Source organism: Vollenhovia emeryi, unplaced genomic scaffold (assembly GCF_000949405.1).
Source record: "Vollenhovia emeryi isolate VEMERY1.0 unplaced genomic scaffold, V.emery_V1.0 DF939151.1, whole genome shotgun sequence".
Classification (NCBI taxonomy): domain Eukaryota; kingdom Metazoa; phylum Arthropoda; class Insecta; order Hymenoptera; family Formicidae; genus Vollenhovia; species Vollenhovia emeryi.
In genome coordinates, this window is record NW_011967215.1 from 1,879,197 (window position 1) to 1,895,882 (window position 16,686).

Consider the following 16,686-nt stretch of genomic DNA (forward strand, 5'->3'; position numbering starts at 1 on the left):
AGCATCCCTTTAATTGTATTAAAATAATTGCTGAACGAGGCGCAAGAACAAATGCAAGGCAGATGGTGTAGCTTCGTAGCTCCAGCGGCTTCTACTGACGAAATTTAAGGGGCAGAGAGAGTTCGAGTAAAGGTTGAGGAGGAAGACGAGACGAAACGGTGAAAGGGAAGGGCGTGCGTTACGGGGTCTATCTTTAGAGTTCATTCAGAGAATCTTTTGCTCTCGTACAGCTGGGCGAGGGCCAAACGTCAGCCGATTCACGCTTCGGCGACCCACACACACACGCGCGCGCACGTAAGCGTACATGCATGCGTTCTTCTCCGGTGTGTGAGCTAGCACCCGTTAAACATGGCCTAAATGCAGCGGCGCCTTAACAGGTGTGGAGAATTCGCGTTCCGAGGCGTATCTGACGCGATCGTTTAAAGAGGCTCGGAATCCCTACTTTACTCACGATTAATTTCTGCTTCTTTCATTTATATATAAACGGATAATTTGCTAGTCCACGTAATAATTCCAATGAATCGTTCGTGAAAGACAATTGCGACCTGCAACTGACTCACAGGTACAATTTGCGGGAGGTACACGCGACTTAATGCGTGTAAAAGTTTTCAGGCAATTTCAGGGCGAAATCGTGAAGTTTAAACGAATCGCTTATTTCGGAATCTCAAAAATTATACGCGTGATGTGAATTCGAACGGATTATTAAAGAGAAAAACCGGGGAAACTGATTTTCCCGGGTGTCGGTGATTTATTCTCCGGGAGACACTAAGCCTCGGTAAGAGATGAGGCAGATCGAATCAAGGGAACAGCGTCGTGCTTCCACACGACTTTTGCATGAACGAAAGGCTGGGAATTGGAGAGTAACGACTGTTTCGAGGAAGGACCGGAAGAAAAAACGACGACGGAGGTCAACGATTGACGCGTTCGATGGTCTTCCCGGAAGTACGTAACGGGCTTTTTCCTAAACATCTGCCGACCCAGAAGAAGTCGAGCGTGCGACTGTTTTATGATCTCGTAATCTCACCGTCGCGACTCGATCGGTTCGCCAAAGAATCGCGGAAGGTGTAACTTCATCTTCCGTAATACCAAAAAAAAAAAAGAAACTGACTCAATTAACTCGAAATAACAATTCACGGTAGTCCATCGTCAGTCGTTTTCATCGTATTTTTCAATCGAGCTTGCTGTACAATTATAAAATACATCGCAGCCTCGCGACTTTATCCAGCCTCTCGTAACAGATCCAAGAACATGTCTCTTCGAGTGAGACACGAGAGCCCATGAGCGATACTGTAAATATCCGCGAGCGTGTGCGAAGCGCGGCAGAAAGGCTTATGATCGATTAAATCCGCGGACAGCGAACGCGGCCATAGAGAGACGAGAGAGAGAGAATTTCGTAATTTCCTCGGCCGGAGGCCACTCGTCGTTTCATTTCTGCACGCTGACATTTCTTCAGGGAGAGATCCGCAAATATAATCGCGGCGTCCTTTACTTAGCGCGTATCGGCATCGCGAACGCGACATCGCCTGCTATTTAAAGAGAACGGGGAATGCATTTTACCGCAGCGCGACGTTTTACAGTTTGCTTTACGAGTCGAGCCGCGGTAATTGCATTACGCCGCGCGATTCCGCCCCTCGATCGGGTGTTCTCGGTAAAGAGCGCTCGTCGAAATGTTTAGGCGTCGGCGAGCGAGCAGTTGCTCGGTGCTATTGACCCCCGTGTGAAAATCGCGGCGCGAAACGTAATCGCGATGCCGCGGGTCGCTAGTTATCGCTGCCGATAGATTAGGCGGGGTCTAATCGTCGGAGTCATGTGTCATATCACAGTAGCGCGCAAGAGACACGCATATACGGCGAGATATATTCCATTTATATTGCATAAATGGATAAATGGCTAAATTGTATGCATTAACTATAATTAATGTCCGCAAAATGCGCGCGTAATTTTGCCGCCGAAGTAAAAGTAAACGCAACTGGCAATCGTAAAAGTAACAACGGTCATAATCTCGTAAATTTATATATAGATTAGTACGAAGTGATGCGTAACACGCGTTTGCATTGAGATACTTTTTTTCAATACCGTAAATTAATAGAATGATGAAGTAATTTCTCCAGATCGCCAGTCGATCGTTCACGCTTCGCGAGAGATCAGTCATTAAGTTTCACGCTCGGACGTCTCGGATTAGAATCACTCGACACTGGCCGGCGGAGCTATTTTTAGGTTCCACTACGGCCATCAATGGCCATCGATCAGCGCGATCTCTCGCGAACCTACATTTCGAAGACAGGAAACGAGACCTATTACGGCGACCGCCGTATCCTTGCCCGCGCAAGGATACACGTACATCTCGCGTTCCGTTACGATCAATTATTTATCTCATCCCGCGGAGTGATTTATCCGTCTTAAGCTTTCTCGGGGAGTCTCGGTATCGCGCCGCCATTCGATCGGACGTAAATTACGCGTATCGGACGACACGTATGGGAGATCACGCGTGTGATCCCACGTCCGTCCTCCACGCGCGAGCGAGCCCGATCGCTTTTACCGCCGCGTGGATCCGCGCTCGAGCTTAAAATCCGCGAAATCAACGTCGAAGAGTCTCTTACGAGACTCCCCTATCGCTTTGCGCGCCAGGTCGAGGGACGTCGGCTCGGCTCGCGCACGTCGATAACTAGTCGATCCTCGAAATCGCGCGGAGCCTCGACCAGCTGGCCTTCGGTCGGCGGCAAAAAGCGCAAAAAGAAGCGGGCAAAGAGAGAGAAATCGACCTCTTCGTTACGTATCAAACGTATCAAACAACGCGGGGTGTCCAATGAATGGCGTTCACTTGACATCTTTCTAGTATCTCGTCATTTCGCGTTCATTCTCGGTACAAATGCGCACATCGATACATGAGAATTAACCGTACAATGAGAAAAAAAATTGTTGATATCACTAAATATGTTTAGTTAACAGTACGTCAATACAACAATATTTAATTCTAATATATATGTTGTTCAATTAAACATACATGATTTATTCAAATATATATATATTTTTTAATTAACAAATATTTGACAGCCCGTGAGTGCAGCATATAGTTGAATCACGAAATATTTTCTTGACTCAACAGTTCTTTTTTCTCAGTGTGCAAAAACCGCGGCGCTGCTTCTTTCAAATCGTAAAAAAATCACCCCAGTGTAACTCGCGTCTCGTTTAAACAGGTCGATCATTTTTCATTTCCATTCCTACCATTGCTAAAACGTCCTAATTACTGAAAACTGTCACGTGGAAAATAACAATTGATCACCTAGCGAGAGGGAGGTCCAGGTTCGAACCCTGGCTGAGGCTAATATTCTTCGTAATAAATTTAAAATATGAAATATTTAGACATTAACACTGTCACGGCTCTTAGTCCTTTATTCCTTCAAATTTGTGTTTATCACATTTGAGCCATACGAATTTTATTAATTTAATAATCGATCAACTCGTATCGATCTTTCGTTCACTCGACACGTGCGTTGGGAAAGATAGATAGTTTTTTTTTATAATTAAAGAGAATACGTCGCCGAGGGCAAGAGTATACGCGGGATTTAAATCGTAAGAAATCGTCGAGAGGGGTAGAGATACTCCCTTCGGGGAGAAACCGAGAGCCGAGACGACGTCGCCGAAAGCCGGAGAGCGGGGCGGAGAGCGGCGAGTCGAGCGCGCGAGCAGGAACGCGAGAGATCCGGTACCGCGAGCGGCGAGTACGAAGCGAGAGGAGGCGAAAGACGGAGAAAGGCACGGTTTCTCGTAATGCGAACCGTAGGACGCCAAGCTGTCTGCCGGGACACCGGTATACCCCACTACTTCGATCGCGGCCGTCGCCGCGAAGTAGTAGTAGTAGTGACGGTGCCGGTGCGGCCGCGGTCCCCTTGCAGCGCGGAGGCGACCGTCCCCGTGCGTTTCTCCCGTCGGCTCGGTCTGCTGCCATCTAGACACTGTCCCCGCGGACTAACGAGTTTTCGAGATTATCCCCCGGCGTGAAATTTCGGAAGGAAAGAAAATTTTGATAAATTTAAAAACGTTAACGCAGACCTCGATCTGTCCCGTGAATATATGCCGAAGTAATATTGAGGAAATTGTCAATCAGCCTTCGTCAATTCTTCTTTTAAATAGCTTCGTATCGGTTGGTTGGTTCCTCGCTGACTGAACGAAAACTGAAGCCAACGGTACACGATACTATTTTTCCTACTGGATTTCTTGCGAGAACCAATCGGGATTTTGCCTCAAGTCACGCGATCTAAAACTCTGCATCCCTGTTGGATCTCGCAAGTAATCCAGTAGGAAAAATAGTATCGTGTGCCGTTGGCTTTACTTAATTCCGCTTTAAGACTATGACAGAGTGTTACCGATCATGATTATTCTCAAGGACCCAAGGACTCCTCGGCGAATATTCTTCGCGTGTCTTCGGCGATGCTTCGGCCAACGTTTTTTACTTATTGAATGCCGAATGAAGATATCATTAACGTGCACCGCTAAGTATGCTAATGTATCTTCCTCTCGAGTAACATCGTCTTCCCGCGCTCGTGCATTACGAGGATCATTCGCGGTAAATTACGGTCGACGCCGTGCAGGAAGCGGCCTTTCGCGGCCCAAGTTTCTAAGAGAATGCCTCTCCATCCCTCTCGATGCCGTCTCCACTATAGCGGATGGCAGTGCAACATTTCAGCGTGTGTACATACGCGACGTGTACGAGTGGAATGAGAAGCTGGTACGGCAGAGATGCGGCCGACAGAGCCGGTTCTGCCCTATATACGCGAGATAGTACGCGCATTCTTTCGCCGATAGAACGACGACGGTCCAGCGATGAAATCGCGACGGGATCCCGGGTCGAATAGCTTAGTCTCGTGTAATTTTTTAATCGGGAGCAATGAGATCGAACTAAGGTCCTTGTGTCGGAGAAAATATATTGAATTTTTCACCTCGGCTGGGCTGAGTCGCTATTTCCCTCTTAGCAGCAAAGAGGCCGATGCGAGTGTAATCAACAGAGGTTCGGTAGATCCTCTTCGGCCCGAGAGGTTTCAAAGAGGGTGAAATACCTTATTACATACTCGTTGAGGGTTAGAATGAGGTTAGACACGATTGTTTTACTCATCTGGGCCTCAAATTGGAGTTTCAAAACGACTCCGAGGTCCAAATGGAGACAGAATAGAATAATTGAGGCCCATTCCGGGACCAAGTACTCGACTCGGGATGTCGTTCTGAAAACCCTAAACATTTAATCTGTAGAGGGCCGGCATTTTTCCATTGAAATTTATAATTTTTTAAGCAGAAAATTTATGCATATATGTAATATACATCCCGTGTCGAAATTTTGGTACTATTTTGACACCTTTAAGGATAATTTTCACCTACTTAGCTGATCTATACACCTACATAGACCAGCAATAATATACTTTGATGACATAAAATTTTTTACTCCTCCCTTGAATTTTTAATTCTAAAAATTTACCTTAGCTCCTACTTAAAAGGACCCATTTTAATGCTAAATTGGCAAAAGTAGCAATTTCCGACACTGTCAGTTTTAAAACAGGAGTAAATTTTATACTTGCAGTTCGACCTCTTTTACTGCCTTAGGTCCTGCTATATAATATAGAATTAAAGGTTCGACATAGAGCCAAAATTTCGACTCGGGACGTTCCGCAAAGTTTTCAAATTTGCTCCTGGCGACTATAGTGGCCGGCCCTCTAAGGGTTCAATCGGGTAAATAAGGAGCACGGGGGAAGAGGTCGCGCGCGCTGACACTCACATCCCTGGTATATTCGACGCGAACTCCTTTATGATTAGCAATCTCATGATCTTCGGATCGCCTGGTCGATATCTCGGAAGATCGAACGTCGCGGCGTATCGCGTTGATTCCTTGCCATTTTCTCAGGCGCGCGCGCGACGCGCTCTCGATAATCCTCTCGACGTCGAGGAAACGTGACCGCGGAGTATCGCTACCGATAAGAGCACGACCGCTGGCGAATTCCAACGCAACGGGGTTAACGCATCTCTAGAGGCTGACGCGTACCAGCCTAGGTACTCTCCGGGGACCGTGTAAATAAATCGCGCGAATCCCTCGGCCCCCCCTATCTCCGCCGCTCGCGCGCATCTCCCGGCGTATTCACGCCGCGTATGCACGACGCGCCAGAAAGACAGAAGGCTCTCTGTTGCGGATGAAACCCGCGGGAGTTCGACGGTAGAAAGTCTCGCCTTGGAGAGCCCACTCAAGTACAGGGTAGCGAACGCAAAAGGAGCAGTTCTCGTCCGCGAGAATCTTGATAGTAGCGAAGGAGTGACGGGCGTTGCATCGCGTTTAGAAAGTTATTTACTCGTTTTATCGTTATTAAGGAACGCGATTTACCGCGTCGCAAAGGCCGAGATGATTTATTAGTTGCTCGTGTACCGCAGCAATTATTCAGGGTTTATTGAGCCCGCCCGATCCGAAATTGAACCTCGCGGTCGCAACGCCGAGGTTCGTTGCACCCTGATAAGAGACTGGGCGAGGGGAAGCGGAAAGGGATGCGAGAGTACGCGAGCGCGGCATCGAGGGGATGACGCCGGACGATGTTTCGTCTCGAGCACCTTTCTCATTGCGAACCGCTGCGCAACCTGGCCTGGCCGATCGCCACAATGCGTGCGCTTCGATTCCGATGTTTTTCGCTTCTCTCGCGACGCCTCTTCGAAGGCTGCGGCGGAGAGAGGTTCGTTGCACCCGTTCGCGTGCCGCGGGGACGCGAGAGACGGTCTGCGGCGGACAACGCGCCGTTTTGTACGCCACTCGCGAAATCCAGCCTCTCTGTCCTCGTCGGAGATAATAAACCCAACGGCGCACGATACTATTCTGCCTGCTGGACTCGTTGCGAGAGCCAATAGTGATGCAGAGTTTTACAATAGATCAGGTGACTTAAGGCTCGAGCAATCCAGTAGTCAAAATAGTACCGCGCGGGCTTAAGTTAATCGGGCGTGTCTAAATGCCTGTGTTCACGATGCTAGAACCTGGTCCAAGTTGCAGCTTTTATGGAATAGCTGCAGGTCGATTGGCTACACATTTCACGAAACCAGAACTTGGACCAAGTTCTAGCATCGTGGACACAGGCCTTTGAAAAGAGCATTGCCGTAATATTTGTTTTTTAACGACCACCGAAGTTCGAGACAATTGGTGTAGCTGTAGAGTGAAAAAATTGATACTGTATCTCGAAGAGAGACGCCGCTGCTCCAAATGTCTCATCCTTCGAGCTCCGCTTCCCGCGTTTTTCGCGTAGGATCGCGTCGTCTCCCTTAAGGAAACAGTCCTCCCGCGGATCCGTCGGTGTCGCGATTCCTACAACGGCGCGATTACGCGCACGTGCGTGTGCGTGTGCTTGGCGATCGGAGGAAGGGCGTGAGCGCGCGCAGAGGGTCCGCGGCACACCTGTTGAGCATTCCTTCACGAATGCACGCGCGTGTGAAGCCCATCGACGCGGCGCGCGGCTACGTGCGTCACATACGTCACCCGTGTACGCGCGCACGCGGCCCACAGGTGTGCTCATTAATTCCACTGCATTGCCCGATGGTGCGCGCCGCTCCGAGCGCACCGAGGCCGCGAACCCCCGCCCGCGTCGATCGCGCGCGAAAAAGGGCGAAATCAAAGGGTCGATAGCGGCCGATAAGCGTATCGTCTGTGGGCGCGAGGGTTCACTCTCTTGTCTGCGTACAAAAGCCGAGATATAACACGCGCATAGTATATTTTCAAAGGACGACAGGATCGTACAGGAGTAATTTCTTTGAAAGGGAAATTGTACGATAAATGCCTACTTCTACCAATGTAGTTTAATTTTTTTTTATATCGGTTTAATTCACTTTCCATCTTTTTCCAATTCCTAGAGCTAGAAAAAGATAAAAAGAAAGTTTAACCGAGCTTGAAGTTAATCTGCATTGATAGAAATGGACAAAAGAGAAAGGAAATTTCTTCATTAAACCGTGCTTTGTACTCGCTGCAATAGATTGCACGTTATTGCTGATGTACACGCACCGGCATAAATGCTGTCCCTATTCCTTGTGAGGTGCACGCACACAACTACAGGGACTCTAGTTGTGTGCGTGCACCTCACAAGGATAGGGACAGCATTTATGCTGGTGCGTGTACGTGGCGAAAAGAATCCCCCCAGGAGAGAAACAAATTCTTGATAGGCTCGAAAGGCGAGCGATTTAGTAACCAAGGAAAAAGAATCATCACCAGCACTTTAATTCTCGGACGCGAGTTACGGCCGTGAGATCCGCGTGCGGTTAGTAATTAATTGAGATATCGGCGGTAGATAGAAGTGTCCGTTTGAATTGATAATGTTGCCGCATGCGACGGGAAACCAGTCGTGTCCCATCGACGAGAAATATGATTATTGACTTGACACGTGATTGACGTTTACCGGACACTCTTTGTACGCAAGCGGGATGTATTTTTCACCCGGAGCGAGCTTTATACGACGCTATCCGGCCGTCTTTACGATCGGCTGCCGATCTCGGTGGTCTCTTGTCTATACCGGACGCGATTACTAGATTACACGCGTTACACCCTCAAAAAGGATTTCTGTTACCGAGACAAAAAATATTCTTGACGCATTTATATTTCTCACAACCTCATTTAGTACAAAAATAAGACAATATCAAAATAAAATCAACAATTCTTATTCTCCTCTATCGAATTCAAAAAGATTGACTTACTATATTGATCAAATTCGTATGGCTCAAATGTGATAAACACAAATTTGAAGGAATAAAGGACTAAGAGCCGTGGCAGGGTGTTAATGTCTAAATATTTCATATTTTAAATTTATTGCGAAGAATATTACCTCAGCCAGGGTTTGAACCTGGACCTGGACTTCCCTCTTGCTAGGCGTCTCAACCAATTCGACCACCGAGGCATATGGAAACACTATTCGCAATAAACAGTCTGATGTTGATTCCCGAATGCCACCTACGTGACAGTATTCGAAAAACGAGAACCGCGCGCCGACTCGTCAGACATAAAACACAGTACAATCATCCCTGTAATGTATTCCCAATATTACTATATTGAGACGAGAGTAACTTATATAAATGTAAGTTTACATATTCCTGCGTTTAGAACAAATTTTCCCTCCATCTTACAACGCACCAAGTTGGCACCACGATATTCGACAAAAGGCGATACGTACTATCATTTTATCCTAGATTTCAGAATTTTTCATTTAAGATTAAAATATCCCTTTCTCTATAATAAATATGATTGGCGCTACATCGATCCTATTTTATGATATACTCAAGTGCAATAGCATTGAATCCGAAAATTTTTTTGTGGGTGTATAACGATCGGCTATATAGAAAGTGGAATTTTGAAAAGGACTACGACCGTCTTTCAAGAAGGACGTATCATTTCTTCGCACTAGGAAACGAGAATTGTTACGGATACGCAAAAAAAATTAACAATTAATATTTCTTATTTAGTCTGTCCATCGAGTATATTTTATTACCGTTATATGTAACGAAAATCGCAAGTTCTTTTTACCGTATACGGGCGGCGAGCGAATGTGACCGCGCGCGGATCAAATCTATGTGCGTATGCTAATATTTGTGCAGTGGCCTTAATGCGCGCAGCGGTGGCGTTTCTACTTGCCAACCTTGAATCACTTTTAACAATAAAGTCATGCAGGGACGAGCGTGAATCTCCTGTTTCATCAGGCGCGATCCTCGCGACGGGCGGCGTGAATTTTAATTAATTAGCGGAAGTGAAATGACTCGCGCGGAGGGATCGGCGACGCGTTACTAATTATTTATGAAATATATCGACGTGTACTTGTACTCCGTTCACCTAACGCGCCAAAGATCTCTCTTCCCAGCGAAACCCGAGACTCGCTGTCTCGACCGCAGGGTGATACAACTGCAGCGACCCGGTATCAGAAGGTAACATCATCGTCGCTAATTACAGACGCACACGGCGCGAGAGGAGCCGGAGGCGGTGTTGGGGAGATAAATCGATTCGACCAGGGAGATCTCGCGTTGTGCGAGGACGCCGCGAGTGCGTCTCTCTCCCGTGAAAAATTTCGCGCCTCGATTAATGGGCCGCGCGGAGCGTCATGCCGATCGGAATCGCTTAGCATTTAATCATCGCGCGAGCGCGCAAAGGTCGGTAAAGGCCAATAGAACCGTCCTTATATAATTATCGCGAGTGGGATTGACGTCATCGATTTTGCTACGATGCCTGGTGCCGCCGCCGCCACCGCCGTCTGTCCCAGCGCGACGACGGCGGGCAACAAAGCGACTTCGCCTTTCCTGCCCCGAGGTCCGTTTCCACGAAAATAATTGGCGGTGGCCTCGATGGGGTAACGTCCCGCCCCGCCACGGGTCAGGTCCTTCGAATTCTCTCCTTTATCTTCTCGGAGGCTTTTCTACGCAGCGCGTGTACGGTCCGACCTCCCGATCTTGCCGGAATGAATGCTTTAATGACTCACGTCGCGTTAACGATCGGATATGCGCTGAGCGACGATCATGTAGCATTGGTAGATCATTGGCTAGTCCACGAGAATACTTTTTAGACAGGAAGCATTATTTTACCCGTGTCCGTCGCGAGAGAAATAATTGCCCGCGAACTTTGCGCTGTTGCGCGCACACACGCACGCGCGCGCGCGAAACCGAAACGAAAGAATAAAATTATGGTATAAAATATAGAGTTACTATATATAAAAAATATAAATCGCGCGAACGTAGATCCCTGATCAGTTTCTTGCCTAGTTATGGTGCTCGCAGAGTTAATCGCCGTTAGTCGATAATGAATACCTTCGTGACATTTCGTTCGGAGAAATCCTCAAGTGCCTACGCGCAGGCAGTTACGTAACGTAACGCCGCCATGATTCTTACGCAGGGTGGTCCCAGCTTCAAGTACATCCCCTTCGCGGGTGCGTGGGACGAGCAATTTCCTTTCCGGTGAATCCCTTGCGCTCGTAGCGTCATTGACACTTTTCTTATCGATGAAAAAAAAAAGAGAGAGAAAGAGAACGAACGCAACTGAACCGCGGACCACCCGGCGTAGGAAAACACCACGGCGCCCTCGGCTAGGGAGGGAGGGAGGGGAGGGGTCAAAAGATTCTCCTCCTCTCTAATAATACGTTTTTCAGCGAGAAAAATCATTCGCAGCGATACCGTCGACACACCACTCTGGGCGCGTATCGAGGGCCCGAATCACGCTCGGAGGAAACACGGCGGCGGTGGGCCGTTTGCATACACGCGCGGATTATTACTCACGTACGCGTACGCGCACGCAGCACGCGGGATGGTAGGCAGGTAGGTCCGCGGACGTCAAAGAGATCGGCGGGGCCCCGGAGAGAAGGAGAGTGCCTCGTTGCCGCTTGATTTACGGTCCGCCTCGTCCTTTTTTTCCCTCCTTTCTTTCCTGGGGGGCCCCCTCGTTCCGCCGCCCTCTCAGTATTTTCGTCTCCGTTCTTCGCCCTCCCCCCCTCTCTCTCCTCCTTTCGCGTATAGCGTGTGTGTAGCACACGTATCGCATGGCATATGTTATGTGTGGTACATGGTATACCGACGGCGGCGGCGGCCGACCGCCTAATTAGAGGGCCCGCCCCTCCTCTCGCCTTCTCGTTCGGTTGCCTCGACATCTTGATCTCTCCTTCTCGTTTTTCTCGCTCCCCTTCTCGTCCTCCCTCGTCGTCCGCGCGCACATACGCGTGTAAAAACCACAATCCGGCCACAGGCTGGTGCGCGCGCGTGCGTCCCCGCCGCGCGCGGCACGCGTGTGTGCGTCCGCGGTGAACGGGCGGCGGTATCACGGGCGCGCTTTCTTTCGCCGATCCGCGTGCATCGCGCGCGGCACAGGTCCGTTATATTAGGTAATCGAGAAAGTTCGCGCAATTTCGATACGTTATTTTACCATTTTATTTTGCTGACGGTTCATTTCTAAGCGACACGAGCTGGTAGAAAGAATGCGAAGCTGAACGCGTGTTGAACCCCGCACGACGGATGATTGTTGTATTACCACTCGCGGCCGTTAAATCTTCGAAGCAAGGACATCAAGAGACACGGTTGGAAAATTTGTGTTTTCTTGTTTAAAAAAATGCCGGTTAAAATTTTTGTGTTAAACGTTTAACACATTCGTGTGGTAATTTAACGTAATTGCTCTTGTGTTAATTGACCTCAAATGTAAAATTATTAAAATAACTGAAAAGAAATGTTGAAACAACACAATGTGTACTTATTTTTAATCTGACACAATACATATGTTCTGTATTATTTGTAACAAAATTTATTTGTTAAAGTGTACAGAATAAAATGTCAATTTTATTCTATATAATATATAACACAAGTGAGAGTAATTTCAAACCGTCATTTGACTTATTACATCTGTAAAATGTAAAAAATACGTTTTTTAAATTTATTTTGTCATTAAAAATATGTTACTTTTACATACACACAAAATTTATTTCAAATTATTTTGAGATTTGCATTTATTTTGTGTTAAAATATTAATTTAACATATGCATATTACGTTAAATTAACACAAAAATTTGTGTGGATCATTTGAGACATGTGATATCTATAAAATTTAACACACATTTTTCAACTGTGTACCCATACAGCACAGAAAGTTAAAATAATGTTGTTGGAACGTTGCAATGTTGAAGTATAAATATCTTTTCTACGTTGAATCTAAGTTGATGTTTGTACATTAATTCTTTATATTGCTGCAACGTTAAAACAATCTTGAACAAATTATTATTTTTTGAAACTCAAATAGATACTTGAAAAATGTATAATTATGAACTGTATGTATGTATAATATTTTTGCAACGGTCAGAAATTTTCTGAGCTGAGATTGGATTATTATTTTAGTGGAGTAATTCAATTTCAGCCCTTCGAACGGTTGTAAAAAATATTCTGCCAAGCGCGACCAATGTTAACTCAGTATAATTTAACAGTGTTCTCTGAATGTTGAATTGTAACGTTTACAAGACATTACAATTCAGCGGACATTAGACGTTTTTGCAATATCTTTTCAACGTTGAATCTACATTTCGTAACATTGATGCAATAATGCAATGTTGTAATGAAACCTTTCTGAGAGGTTGATTCAACATTTGTGTGCTGTATGGGGTAGTGTTCCCGCGCCAAGTATAAGCGTAGCGAATATCGCGCGCGCAAGACCGACCATGCATCTTTACGCGAGTACGCGAGAAGCCCTTGGATCATCGGATCTCAATAACGGCTGACCCGATCGACTTCTAAGTAGGCTTGATCGATAGCTTGGGTGTAATAATTACGCGGCGATTACTGGGATAAGCGTAACCTTCGCGAACGATAGTTGGACTCTTGTAAGAGATGTCGGTCGGCATTTTCTTGAAACGCAACAATTCCGCGCCATCGCGGCGTACGAGGCAGGACTGCGGGGCATTATTATTTCATCAAACGATTCCGAAGTGCGATTAAAACGAACGGATTATTATGCCGCGAGAATGCATCTTCGGCATAAACTCGCAAGGCCCGGACTCGCCACTCCGACTCGATTTTCGATGCGTAAATTTCGTATCCCAGTGACAGGCCTTTCGAGAGATATCTCCGACGGTTATCTCCCGGCTCTGGAACGATTCCGCCGGCCGTGCCCACCGTGCCGCGAGTCATTACTGTTCAGCGATGTACGAGCGCGCGGGTCCACCGTGGGACGCACAGTGTACACCGGCTACACGGTGTCCGACCGTGCGTATATGCGTGCGCGCGCGCGCGTCCACGCATATCGCAAACGTGGCGATCGTGCGGGCGCACACGCTCTCACGGGGGCCTCACCGCGGGGCGAGGGGCCCCCTCGCGAGAGCCCGTCCGGCAACTCCTCACGGGATTGAGTCATCCGGCACGAGAAAAGGACCACCTGGCAAGGAGAGCTATATATCTAACGATACCGCCGCGCGGCTCTCTTCGGGCTTCCCCTCTCCTCTCTCTTTCCCCCTCTCGTTATCCTTCTCCGGGGCCCGATCGGACCCCCGGTCCCCGCTCGTTTCCCGTCGTTGCCCTCGACGAGAGCGTGTAGGACACGCGGACGCTCCTCCGTCTTCTCCCCGAGGGAGCCCCGAGAACGCGTTTCGGTAATTGCACGCGTTTCGCCGCTTCTTCTTATCCCCCTTTGCCGCGGTGCTTTTTTGCGGAAGGCCCCACCGGCGTGTACGCGGTGACTTTTTCAAGTCGCCGCTCTTTCGGCCTACGCTGTTTATCCCGCTTTTATTTTCCTCCCGAGGTAATGACGGGTCCGCGTGGTGCACGCGTATATACTTCTACCTGGGGCGCACCACCGATCCTCTTAATGTCATCGCGATGACGAGCGGGCCCCGCGGGCGCAGGTCGTTGACACTAGCCGGGGGCCGGTGCGATCGGGGATTGAGATTAGATTCGGCGCGACTGTTCCGGATTTTTGGGCCCGACCGCGAGGGGCCTGTCCACCCTCGAAAACCATCTTTCGCATTCCACCGATCCTCTAAAGAGATCCGCTAACAAAGAATGACCCTCTCGACAGGTTGCCTGCGAAGAAATTAGGCGCGGCGACTTTTCCATGTCGCGCACCAATTGCACATTGTCGTCTGATAAAAGGAAACATTTAAAGTATACGCATATGACCGTGCAGATTAGATCTTTAACATATTCGACAAAAAGAATTCTGAGTTACAGTTCGACCGGCAGAGCTTTCTCGCGCCGCGTTTCGAGGGCAGCGCGAACGTAGCTGAACACCCTGTATACTATGCGCAAACGAGCCGCCGCGGGGCAGAGTGCCGAAGCGAGCGTGTGGCTTTTTGCCAAAGGAGCCCCGCAGATTGCACACCTGTGCGTGGTCGAGCCGAGGAAAGACCTCACCTATCGAGCAACTGGTCTCCATTGACTTCTTTTTTCCTCCTCGCGCATCCCCCTCGGCACGCTTTCGTGCTCTTTCTTTCTTTCCCTTTTTACGTGCCTGTCCGCCTCGCCGTGCCACCCTCTGCGTATTTTACCTTCCTTCATACGTATACGACGCGTACATTGTGCGTCATAATCGAATCTGAAGTGGCATCTACAAAGGGACACACGGGCTTGTCCGGATATGCAACACCGAGAATACTATCATGCCCCTTCCTTAAATTAGTCCTCAAAACTCGCGATTTCACATAATTGTACTTTGAAAAAAACTCCATCTCTACACAGATAGAATTTTCTCTTAAAATTTATCCTGAAAATTATGTAATAGTGGGACGGCATTTTTAAGAACTTTATGAGAGTTTTTTTGAAAGTTTACCATACATTTTACTAGGAAAATGTGTACCAAGTATATTTACTAGTAAAATGTATGGTAAAATTTCAAAAAACTGACAAAGTTCTTCAAAATGCCATGTCGCTCCACGATTACATGATTTTCAGGGTAAATTGTAAACGAAAATTCTCTCCATGTATTATCAACGTATTAAAATGATTCTCTCTGTTATCTCAAAATAATCACGTTCACAAAAATTAATTGGACGAAATAAGAAGTTTAGAAAAGGATTACTGACGAGGCTCTTGATATTCATTAATGAAATCAAAATTTATCTTTCCCCAGTATTTTATGCTGTGAAATAGGAAGATCATTGATTTTCGTTTTATCATTTGACATTTTTCGTTTGATTCTGTGTCATCGTGCGATATTGCGGAACGGCTATTAATTCTCGCGCGGATTTCATGCGTAATCTTTATACGGCGAGCGGAATACGTATGACTTGCACTGACCCGATCTCTGTTACGCCCACAGGCCGTTCGGTCTAAATATAGCGACGATTTTTCGCGAGAGACGCAATCGAGACGACGCTGATGTCGACGCGACGCAACGATTCCGCGAGGCTTTTGCGAAATGCATTTCTACGCCTTAATTGCGATCACAATTGACTAACACCGCGATTTTTCGAGGGGACCAAAAATAATGTCCTGCGTAAACCGGCACGTACTTCGCTAATGATTAGATCATTTCAAAAGTTAATCGACTCCAAAACTGGCGCTTCGTTCACAAAGATTGCAGATACATCGAGCTCATAAGTTTTTACGTCAAGCTTTCGCAAAAACTCGGGAGTTCCCGAATGAAAATCCTGGCCTCATACCTGACGAACGTTGCGGTTTTTCGGACGAGCGCGCCAGTTAAGGGATTCCGCTTTACTTTATTAGCCGACCGATTCCGCCCTGTAAATTACGATCAACACGTTGCAGCGCGTTATCGCGCGGCGGCGGCGATACCGCCGTAAGTCGCGTACGCGCGCTACACCGGCTGGTTAAAAAGCGCCATTACTTACACGTCGGGATCCTCGCGGGAACGGCCCGGCTTCTTACACTGTCCGCCGATGCAAAATATAGTGTAATCTGCCTGTAAGTAAGTCGAATGTTTCGCCTCGTGAGATCGGGGCCCGAGCGGCGCGGCGGATCCCTGTGCGCCACGCTGTACCGTTTTTTTTAAAGCCGGCTCACAATTATCGTCCCGCGGCCCGGCGGTATCAGAGGCGAGAGCGACGGTTCGCGGCGCATATATCGGTGCACTTTATGCCTCTGTGTGGTCCGGTTGTCAATGCACCGGGAAATTTAAGATAAGAGGCCCCACGGGCTTAAATCCGGCCGAGGGAGGGGGGGGGTAGGGGGAGGGAGGGAGGGGGAGCGGTCCGCCGCCATTAGCGGGGATCGGGGGGCCAA

At 47.9% G+C, this 16,686-nt stretch overlaps 2 protein-coding genes across 4 annotated transcripts in view; one reads left to right on the plus strand and one right to left on the minus strand.

The window, feature by feature from the left end:
- The window catches only part of LOC105565548 (peroxisomal leader peptide-processing protease), a 73,988-nt gene that overhangs the window by 43,252 nt on the left and 14,050 nt on the right, over positions 1 to 16,686 (minus strand). Inside the window, exon 1 of one of the 2 annotated variants that reach the window (XM_012018838.1) lies at positions 16,296 to 16,550. The exons of the other annotated variant lie outside the window; for it this stretch is intronic. The gene's annotated coding sequence lies outside the window, so the exon portion shown is untranslated. Of the gene's footprint in view, positions 1 to 16,295; positions 16,551 to 16,686 lie in introns of those variants that run through there. 2 annotated transcript variants of the gene reach the window in all.
- Positions 1 to 16,686, plus strand: part of LOC105565547 (ion transport peptide-like) — a 51,239-nt gene that overhangs the window by 24,029 nt on the left and 10,524 nt on the right. The window lies entirely within an intron of this gene.